Below are 10,194 nucleotides of genomic sequence, written 5' to 3'. Positions count from 1 at the left end.
GGCCATCACTAGAAAGAGAGGCCCATTGGACATGCAAACTTATATGTCCCAGTACAGGGCACTGCCAGGGCCAAAAATGGGAATGAGTGGGTAGGGAAGTAGGGGGGAGGGTATGGGGGACTTTTGGGATAGCATTGGAAATGTAATTGAGGAAAATACGTAATAAAAAATATATTAAAAAAAATAAAAATAAAAATAATCAGAACAAAAAAAAAAAAAAGAAAAGAAAAGAAAACCCAGGTTTAGTTTTCCAAAACCCACATTGCAGCCTGTGTCTCTCGATCCAATGTTCAGTGAAAATGCTTGGATATAAAAAGAAAAAAAAATGTAGATAAGAGTATAGATCAGTGGAGCTATTGAGTATGGCTAGAAAAGAGAGTTTATATTAGAAGGAGAATAAATGATGGTTAGAGCTAGAAAATTCACTACAGCCATCCATCCCTGAACTGTTTACATAATAAATATGAATGTAGTGTGTGTTCACACCTAGCCATTTTTGCCTGTTAACTGAGAAGGGCAACAATGAGGAGCAAAAGAGAAACAATGATGAAGAAAGCAAAATGGAGATAGACCAGATGGAGGGCAGGCAAAGAGATCAGTTGGACAGATGTAGCAATTTGTCAACTTGTGCAGAGGAGGACGTGGATTAGAGGGAAAACGGACTGAAGGAATCACTCAGAGGAACTTTGGACAAAAATATTCCTTCCAGGTTGCACTACAGGAATTGACACTATCTCCTCTCCATTCTACAGTACTTTGTTTATATCAATGCATTTGGTGTATTTGAGTATATCAGCATATACTTGGAGAACTGGGATTTTTTTTTTCACAAACCCATTTCCACATAATATATGGAACTGAAATTTTTAAAACCATCTGTATGTTATTATAATTATTTTCTTATATACTCCAAACATCAAGATAGTTTTGTTTTGTTTTGTTTTGTTTTGTTTTGTTTTGTTTTTGGTTTTTCGAGACAGGGTTTTTCTGTGTAGCCCTGGCTGTCCTGGAACTTACTCTGTAAACCAGGCTAGCCTCGAACTCAGATATTTTTGTATAATGCTTACTTTTGAATATTAAGATAGTTGGGCTACCTAGAAACTTAGAATACCCAAGATACAATTTGCAAAACACAAGAAAATCAAGAAGAAAGAAGACCAATGTGTGGATACTTCATTCCTCCTTAGAATAGGGAACAAAATACCCATGGAAGGAGTTACAGAGACAAAGTTTGGAGCTAAGACGAAAGGATGGACCATCCAGAGACTTCCCTACCCAGGGATCCATCCCATAATCAGCCACCAAACGCAGACACTATTGCATATGCCAACAAGATTATGCTAAAAGGACCCTGATATAGCTGTCTCTTGTGAGGCTATGCCAGTGCCTGGCAAATACAAAAGTGAATGCTCACAGTCATCTATAGGATGGAACATAGGTTCCACAATGGAGGAGCTAGAGAAAGTACTCCAAGGAGCTGAAGTGGTCTGCTACTCTATAGGAGGAACAACAATATGAACTAACCAGTACCCCCAGAGCTCATGTCTCTAGCTGCATATGTACCAGAAGATAGCCTAGTCGGCCATCAGTGGAAAGAGAGGCCCATTGGTCGTGCAAACTTTATATGCCCCAGTACAGGGGAACGCCAGGGCCAAGAAGTGAGAGTGGGTGGGTAGGGGAGTAGGGTTGGGGGAGAGTATAGGGGACTTTCAGGATAGCATTTGAAATGTAAATGAAGAAAATATCTAATAAAAAAAATTTTTTAAAGATAGTTGGGCTACAGTTAAAAAAAAAAAATAGGCCTCAGCCTCAGAACTGGCTGGGGTCATGCTACAATGTTGCATGTCTTTTTTCTTTTTAATCCTCACTCCTGCGCTGGAAAACCTGTTGACTGACTGAGCAGGCTTGGTCAGATGGCACCTCAACATCAGGGCACCAGTAAGCAGGGTACAGTGAAATACTCCACAGGATTTGGAAACACGTGCAAAGGAATGTAAAGAATATTTGGGCCAACACTGAATAAACCTTGTAAAAAGACAAGGTAATGGTAAAATGTGTTTTGTGTATGTTGTTTAGAGCTATGGTAAAATCTAGAGAAGCAAAGGTAATTCTCATAGGTGCTTTTAGTCTTTGGACCCTGATAGTTTACACTCAAGACATGGGAGAGTGGATTTGAGAAAAGCAGTACTTCCCAACTATCTGGGGATGCTTTGGTGAAGGAGAAGGAAAATGAATGTAAGCTGTTTCAGAGTGTTCCTAGGACAGGAGGAGGAGGTTGGAAGACATCCTGCCTCCTCTCTGGCTACTACTGGAGGAATGCTTGGTTCTGGGTCTCTTAGATAGGATATCTAGGTCCCTTTGGGATGTCTGATTCTCTTCCCTCTCTCTCTGTTGTCTGTTCTTGGGATGCCAATCTGTGCAGGTCCATCAAAACTGACTGTTTTACATCTGTGGTTTTTGTTTTATGGTTTGACTGATTGTTGTTCTGATTCATATTCAAAAGAAAAAAATAGTTAAAACCTTATCTGCTGGTTGCTCAGCCCTTGATTTAGTTTTAACTCATTTCAAAAAATAAGAGAAAAGAAATAAGTAAGTAAAAAACAGTCTCAATTGGCTTTTGGAGCCCTGCACCTATAGTTAAGAGTCTAGCACAGCTGGAGAAAACCTGCCAGGAGATGATTGTCTGCAAAAGCTGCTCTTAAAGGAACCAGCAGCTTCTCTATGTTAAGGGAACTGATGGCTGTGCTTCCTATAAAAATCTCTGAGACTGTGATTATTGGGTTCAGCAGATGACAAAGTGTCCCTTTCTTGAAATTACAGCTAGAAAAATTAAGAATTTTTTCTGATTTAACTAAGTAAATGTAAGCAGCCACTTCATTTTTGTCTCTGACTGGTTTTAAAAGTAAAAATATGTTCTTCATGTCTTGGTTATAGATTATTGGCTTATAAATTATTGGGTATGATTAAAAAATTTTAACATTGGTAACAGAAATTTGGGTTAAAATTGGTAACTCATGGTTGGAGTAATTCAGAAATACATGAGGCATAAGCCAACACAGGGAAACAGGTCTCTAAAGATACTTCTAAATTGGGAAAATAGTCCACATAACTCTTATCCTAGAAACCAGACTTATAAAAGATAGGATTTAGGGCAGTGTCTCTTTGAGGTATTGGATGCTGCACTGTCTTGCGTTCATGTGCAGGAATGGGCAGCCAAACTTTGTAGCATGGAGGTGACTCACTTGGTGTCTTTGCAGAGACTGGATTGATTGTTGGAGGTTGAGTTTTGCTTTCCAAAGTTGTAGTTGTGCTCTGGTGTTGTAAAAGAAACTTAAAAATTATGGTTAAACTGCCAGTGTTCCATTGGCTGCAGTTTGCAGTTTGGTCACAGGCACAAGATTTTTAACTCACCCATATTTGTAATTAATATGATTATTAGAGTAATAAAAGTTAAAAACAGCTGTGGCCAGTATGGGAATGCTGCCCCTTTTCTTTTATACAAGCTTTATTGGATATAGTGGTAGAAGCAAATTTAATGCTCGCCCAACCCCCATGACTGGAAAAGAAATTTCAGTGGGAATTTATCTGGTATCAAACAAGCTCCTGATGAACTTTTTCAGGAATTTGTGGATAGGCTGCTAAAAGCAGCCAGTAGAATTTTTGAAGAACCTCAGGCAGGAATTCCTTTTGTTACACAATTGTCTTAATGAGAATGCTAATCTGCCATGGGGCCATCTGGCCATATAAAGCAAAGACAGACTTATCTGGATACATTCTTCTTTGTGCAGAAATTGGACCCTCATAGAGTCAGGGTCTGGCTAGGGACTACTGCCTTGCAGAGAACTACAGTACAAGCAATGCTTTCACAGCTCTGAGATGATAAGGAATGTTTTAAGTATGGTAGGCATAAATCATTTTAGAAAAGACTGTCCAAAAATTAGAGGCACAGACAGAAAGTAGAATCACTCCTCTAAAATCTTTCGTCCTTGCAGGAGGGTTAGTTACTGGGACAGGCCTCAGGCAATAGGCTCAGATTAAGAAATATTTACCTTTGAGTTAATGCAAAGCTCAGAGGTTTGTGTGGCACTGCTTTTGTTTTGCAAACCCTGCCTAGGGAAATTTTTGGGCCCTCACATTGCCTGGGGTCGGGGGGGGGGGGACACCTGGGAAAAACAGCATTTTTTTCAGATTTTTAGGCCAAAACAGCATTATTACAGATCAAAGTATTGTTCAAAACAAAGTACAAACTTAAGACTTATGAAAGATTAATGAGGCTATAGAACTTGTAGAAGGATTACAATCTGGCCTCCCTACTCCATGTAGAATTATTATAGGTTTGGAGTATTGTTTTTTATTCCTTTACATCCTGATAATTGTACAGGGTTTGCTTTTAGTCAGCTTGTAGTTTTAAGGAGTCCATGAAGCGATATTATTGGAAATTTTGGCCACAGGGAATGGCTGATAGCCCTTCATTATATAAAAAAAATGTGTTGCTGCTTCAATACAAGAAGTTTGAATCCTTCAGTGTATATTATCCATATATGGAGGGTATTTTATTAGCTGATACCTCTGAAGGCATTTTACTACAAACCATTGCTCTGAATCAATGAGCTTTAAAATTTTGGGGAGTGGTTGTTGTTCCAGAAAAAAATTCACAAGCAATATCTTTTATAATATTTAGAATATACGTTATATCCTAAACAAATTTCAGCCCAGAAAATTTCAAGTAAGAAAGGATAATTTACTTACTTTAAATGATTTTCGAAGGTTGTTAAGAGGTATTAATTGGCTAAAACCTCATCTTAAGCTTACTACAAGAAAACTTAAACCTCTGCTTGATACCCTCAACAGGGATGCAAATCCTAATTCCTCTTGACAATTAACTGATATGGGATGAATAGCTTTGCAGAAACTGGAGGAAGCTATTAGCCAACAACAGGTACATTATATAAACTATGAACAATTGTTGGCTGCTTGCATCATTGCTACAACGCATGTGCCCAAAGCAGCCCTTTGGCAAAAGGGACCATTGATGTGGATTCATCTTTCTTTGTCTCCAAATAAAGTTTTAACACATTATTATGAAGCTGTTGCTTTGTTAATACAGAATTGTAGGATAGAATCATAGAAATATTTTGGGAAAGAACCTGATGAACTACATATTCCTTATTCCAAACAACATCTAAGGTGGTTATTGCCTATTCCATGTGCAAATTTTTTAGGCAAAATTGATAATCATCATCCAAAAGACAAGTTGTTACAATTTGCCTCTATTCATGCTTTTGTATTCCCTGTAAATTTACGCATGAATCCCGCAGAAAATGTGCTTACTGTATTTACAGATGGCTCATCTAATAGGAGGCAGCATATGTGTTTGGATCACATGCTCATTCTCTTGAGTTTCTCCCTGCTTCAGCACAAATAATTAAGCTATATACTATACTGATAGCCAATATACAGCTCATGGTTTACAATTACTTGAAACTGTTCCCTTTTCAGTTACTGCTAATCCTCACATTTTGCAATTATTTATGCAAATACAGCTAATTTAAGAGAATGTACAGTTCCTTATTTTATATGACATTTAAGAGCTCATACTGGATTGCCTGGACAACTTAGGGCAATGCCACAACAAATTTGTACACCAGGAATGTTATAGGCCTTACATAGGAAAAATTAGCCAAACAATCTCATTTTTTATATCATCAAAATAGTAATAGCTTGAGACAATAATTTAGTATTTCTAGAGAATATTCATGTCAAATTGTAAAGACTTTTCCTGAATGTCCCCAATTTCTATGTGTACCACATAATGGTATTAATCGTCAAGGATTTATACCTAATCAATTATGGCAAATGGGTGTTACTCTTATTTTTGATTTTGGAAAATTAAAACATGTACATGTGACTATTGACATCTTTTCAGGCTTTTTAGTTGCAACTTCCTTAACAGGAAAAGCAACTAAAAAATGTAATTAGCCATTGCCTACATTCTTGTTCTATGCTGGTTGTTCCAAATCAGATTAAAATAGATAATGGAACTGGCTATTACAGTCAAGCATTTGAGATGTCTTGTTAACAATTTAATGTTACCTGTATTACTGTGATTCCTTATAATCCGCACAAAGTATTGAGAAACAGGTATTGTGGAACTTTAAAACAATTATCTTTATAAAATAAAAAAGGGGGAGTTATATCACCATACAACACAAATTTATTTAAATCATGTTCTATTTATTTTAAAATTTGGATGCCAATGAACTCTCTGAGTATCTATGGCACCCTAAAACCAGGCATACTTATGCCTAAGTGAAATGGAAGGATCCACATACTAGCACATGTCATGGTCCTGATCAGATATTTAATATAGGGAAGAGGGCATGTTTGTGGTTTTTTCTGCAGGATGTTGAAGGAGCATGCTAGCTCCCAGAGTGATTGGTGAGACATGCTGATGCTGGGACAAAGAATGATGCTGACATGAGCTTTTAGAGTGCCCCTGAAAATAGTGACTGGGAAGCTGTTTTGGAAATATGTTCCTGACCAACCTTTGCTTACCTATATCCCAGATTTAAAAAGCTGCCTTGCTTCAAGCTTTTAGACCTTCTGGGACAGAGAGCATGGAGACTGGAGATGGCCTTCAAAAACTTAGACAAAAAGAGAAGTTATAATGATTCTTCTATTTCCTTTAATGTGACTAGTTATTCTGACTCAATCATGGATTGGTCTGGAAATCAATCCGATATTGGAAATAACAGTCTTCATTTGGAAGGCTGGTTCTGGACATTTTTAGAGACATATTTGGAAGTTAGCTGCAGTTTTTTATGAAGATATGTTAGCAATAGATAAAATTGGGACAGGACCTGGACTTTAAACAAATGTTAGTGCATGTGTTAAGGCTCCCAATCTTTTATTAATTGGTCGTGTTAAAATTACTTTTCTTCTACAGTATTCAATGTAAGTTATTTGATTGTACACTTTCTAATTGTGTTAATGCATTGAAATTTGACATGTCATGGTGGTTTATCAACCAGTTTTTGTTTTATTGCCTGCAAGTATTAGAAGACATTGGTATCATGAAAAAGGCTTGCAGGTACTGGAGGCTTTAAGCAGAAACAAGAGGGTAGTGAGCTTGATTATTGCTGGTATAACAGCTTTAATTACATTGATAGCTAGCACCCTACCTCTGAAATTACGTTGACACAAGAAGTTAAGACATCTACTTTTGTTAATTATTTAGCAAAAAAAATGTTACTAATGTTCTGAGTATTCAGGAGGATTTAGATAGGCATTTGGAACAACGGACTGGCGCTCTTTATGATAGTATTCAAATTATTGAAGAGGAGGCTCAGAGTTTAAAAACAGGACGCCATCTCAAGTGTCATGCTAAATACCAATGGATTTGTGTTACTTCTAAAATTTACAATGATAGTCACTATCATTGGGAAAAAATTCAAAGACACTTGCAGGGTATTTGGCATAATTCTAACACCTCTCTGGATAATTTAATTTTGCATAGTGAAATTATTAAACTAAAGAATGCTGTGCTGCTGAGCTTTGATACTGCAGATATTGCTGATAAAATTATTCATGATCTAAGGTTAGTATTTTCATCTTGGTCAAGCTTCAAGGATGGCACATATGGCTTGATTATACTATCACTTCTTGTCCTGGGAATACTTTTATTCCTAGCCATCATGTTAAAATTTGCCTTTGACAACATCAACATGTTGGTGGCCAGAATACAACATGGCTTGAAACTAAAAATGAAACCCCAGACGAAGATATTAATTTAACAGGCTGGCAGCCAAGGACAGGTAAGATTCTGTACAGAGCCTTACCAACCTAAGACAGAAGTGCATTGCTTTTGATAATGCATATTCAATGACAAGTAAGGAGGGCATTCTTGTCAGAACCCCTAAGACAGGCACAGTCTTGCTTATGAAATAAAAATGGGGGAGATGTGGAGAGCCGTTGAGGGCTGCTTGGCAGGAATCTGACATTGGCCAAGGACAAGGAAATGGGCTCAGGCAGGAATCTTAATCTTAGGGTGGAACAAAAAAAGTAGGCTTCAGGCATGAATATGACTTTGGGCTAGGACAGGGAAGTAGGCTCATATATCTTGATCATTCTGATAAGCCCTTAGAAATGGTGATCACAGGAGAGATTATGCGACTTTGTTCATTCTCTTCCTTGTTCCTTGACTATTTGTGTTTATTGTCTTGCTTGTTCCTCATTGTACTACCCCCCTTAACACTTGCATGTAATTAAGATGGTATAAAAGCAGATTAGGAAAAATTAAATCTGCCTCAGCCTCAGAACTGGCTGCGGTCATGCTAAAAAATATTAACTGAATATTAAATTTGTTGTGAAGATATTTTATATGGCTAATGTTTATGAGCAGATAATATTACATAAAAGAGATTATTATGTCAGCAGATAAAGTGGGCTTCAATCAGTTTAAAGGCATCAAGTATAAAGGCAATCAGTATAAAGGCATCAAATACAGAATAATTGTATATCTGAGATAAAAAGGAATTCTGCCTCAAGAATGAAGCAACAGCTTCTAACCAAGACCTATATATTTCATATTCATCATCTATGAGCTAATTCCTTGAGAATAATGTTTGCTTTGTCTTTCTATATAGATATGTGGGTTTATTATACATTAATTTCTACTGAGAAAAATCCAGCAGAGATACAGAAAAAGCAAGTAAAAATATAAGGCTTAAATTCACAATAGAACGTATTGGGCACAATATATGACTGAACCATAATGTAGTTTCACTGTTCCTATGAAATATATATTGTAATAAGGCAGAGATTTACACACTAAAGCATATATATAATATCTATCTAACTGCAGCTACTATAACTTACTATAACTGAACATAACTTACCTTCAAACTTATTCCAACCAAAACATAAAATTTTCCTTGTGAAGACAACCCAGTGTCTTCACACATAAAGCAATTTCTTCTTAAGTAAATATCATCTCAAAGTAGAGATGAAATCTCCTGTTGGGGTTCCAATAATTCGACATACCATGCAACAGAGTAGATTAAAGATAAAACAATATGATAGGATAAGAGAGAAGTTGTTTTCTGTTCTCCACAAGTTGACCTCTTGTCTGTCCCTGATATCCATAGAGATATCAAGGGTCCCAATATGTGACTGAGACCTGTTTATGACAGATTCACAGCCAGAGGTATCTGGAATGAAATATGAGTTAAGTCACTGAGTAGCTGGCAGGTTTTTGTACTGACTTCATTTTACTCATCAATATAAAAATGCCTTCTTACATTCTATAGAAAAAGAAAGGTAGGGCGCAGTCTGCTTATAGAAGGGCATCCTCCATGACGTTAGAAGCAGAAGCTTTGTCTGATGATAATTTTTCATGCATTAAATAGTCTGCCTTCTTTCGAAAATCATGCTATGGCTTCACATCCACAGGGAGATGGCACAAACTGCCTCCACCATGATGTTCTCCCCAAGCACCAGGGACAAAGCAACCATGGATTGACCCCTCTGAAGCTCCATGTAATCTCCAGATGATTTTTTTAAAATCCCTTTATTGAAAGTCTATGGATTCTGAGCTACAAAGCTCTGATTCTTTGGGAAAAGATGCTCAGTGGTATGTGAAATATCTATAAAATGACAATGGTGAGGAAAGGAAACTGGGAAACTTAGCAGAAGGAAAATAACAGGCTTAAGTCTTCTTCCTTTAAAGAGTTTCCAAATTAATTAATTAATGGAAAATTTTCACTTAGGATTAAACCTGGTGCCTCATTAAGCATGCTGGCACTATATCCCCACCTAGATAACGACTTTAAATTCATCTGCTGTTCTGCATCAGACTCATCTTGGTCACTAAATTCCAACAGAGCCATAAATCCAGAAGTCAGATTGTAGAAGTTGAAAAAATGTCTAAGAAGACAGTGGAGCAAGTAGGTGTGGTTTACTGGATTAACATTTGTTTGAGAGACAGTGATGTTAAGAAAGATACAAGTCTAAGAAGGGGCACAAAACACCCATGGAAGGAGTTACAGAGACAAAGTTTGGAGCTGTGACGAAAGGATGGACCATCTAGAGACTGCAATATCCGGGGATCCATCCCATAATCAGCTTCCAAACGCTGACATCATTGCATACACTAGCAAGATTTTGCTGAAAGGACCCAGATATAGCTGTCTCTTG

Source organism: Mus caroli, chromosome 15 (genome assembly GCF_900094665.2).
Source record: "Mus caroli chromosome 15, CAROLI_EIJ_v1.1, whole genome shotgun sequence".
Lineage (NCBI taxonomy): Eukaryota > Metazoa > Chordata > Mammalia > Rodentia > Muridae > Mus > Mus caroli.
Note: the sequence above shows the minus strand (reverse complement) of the source record.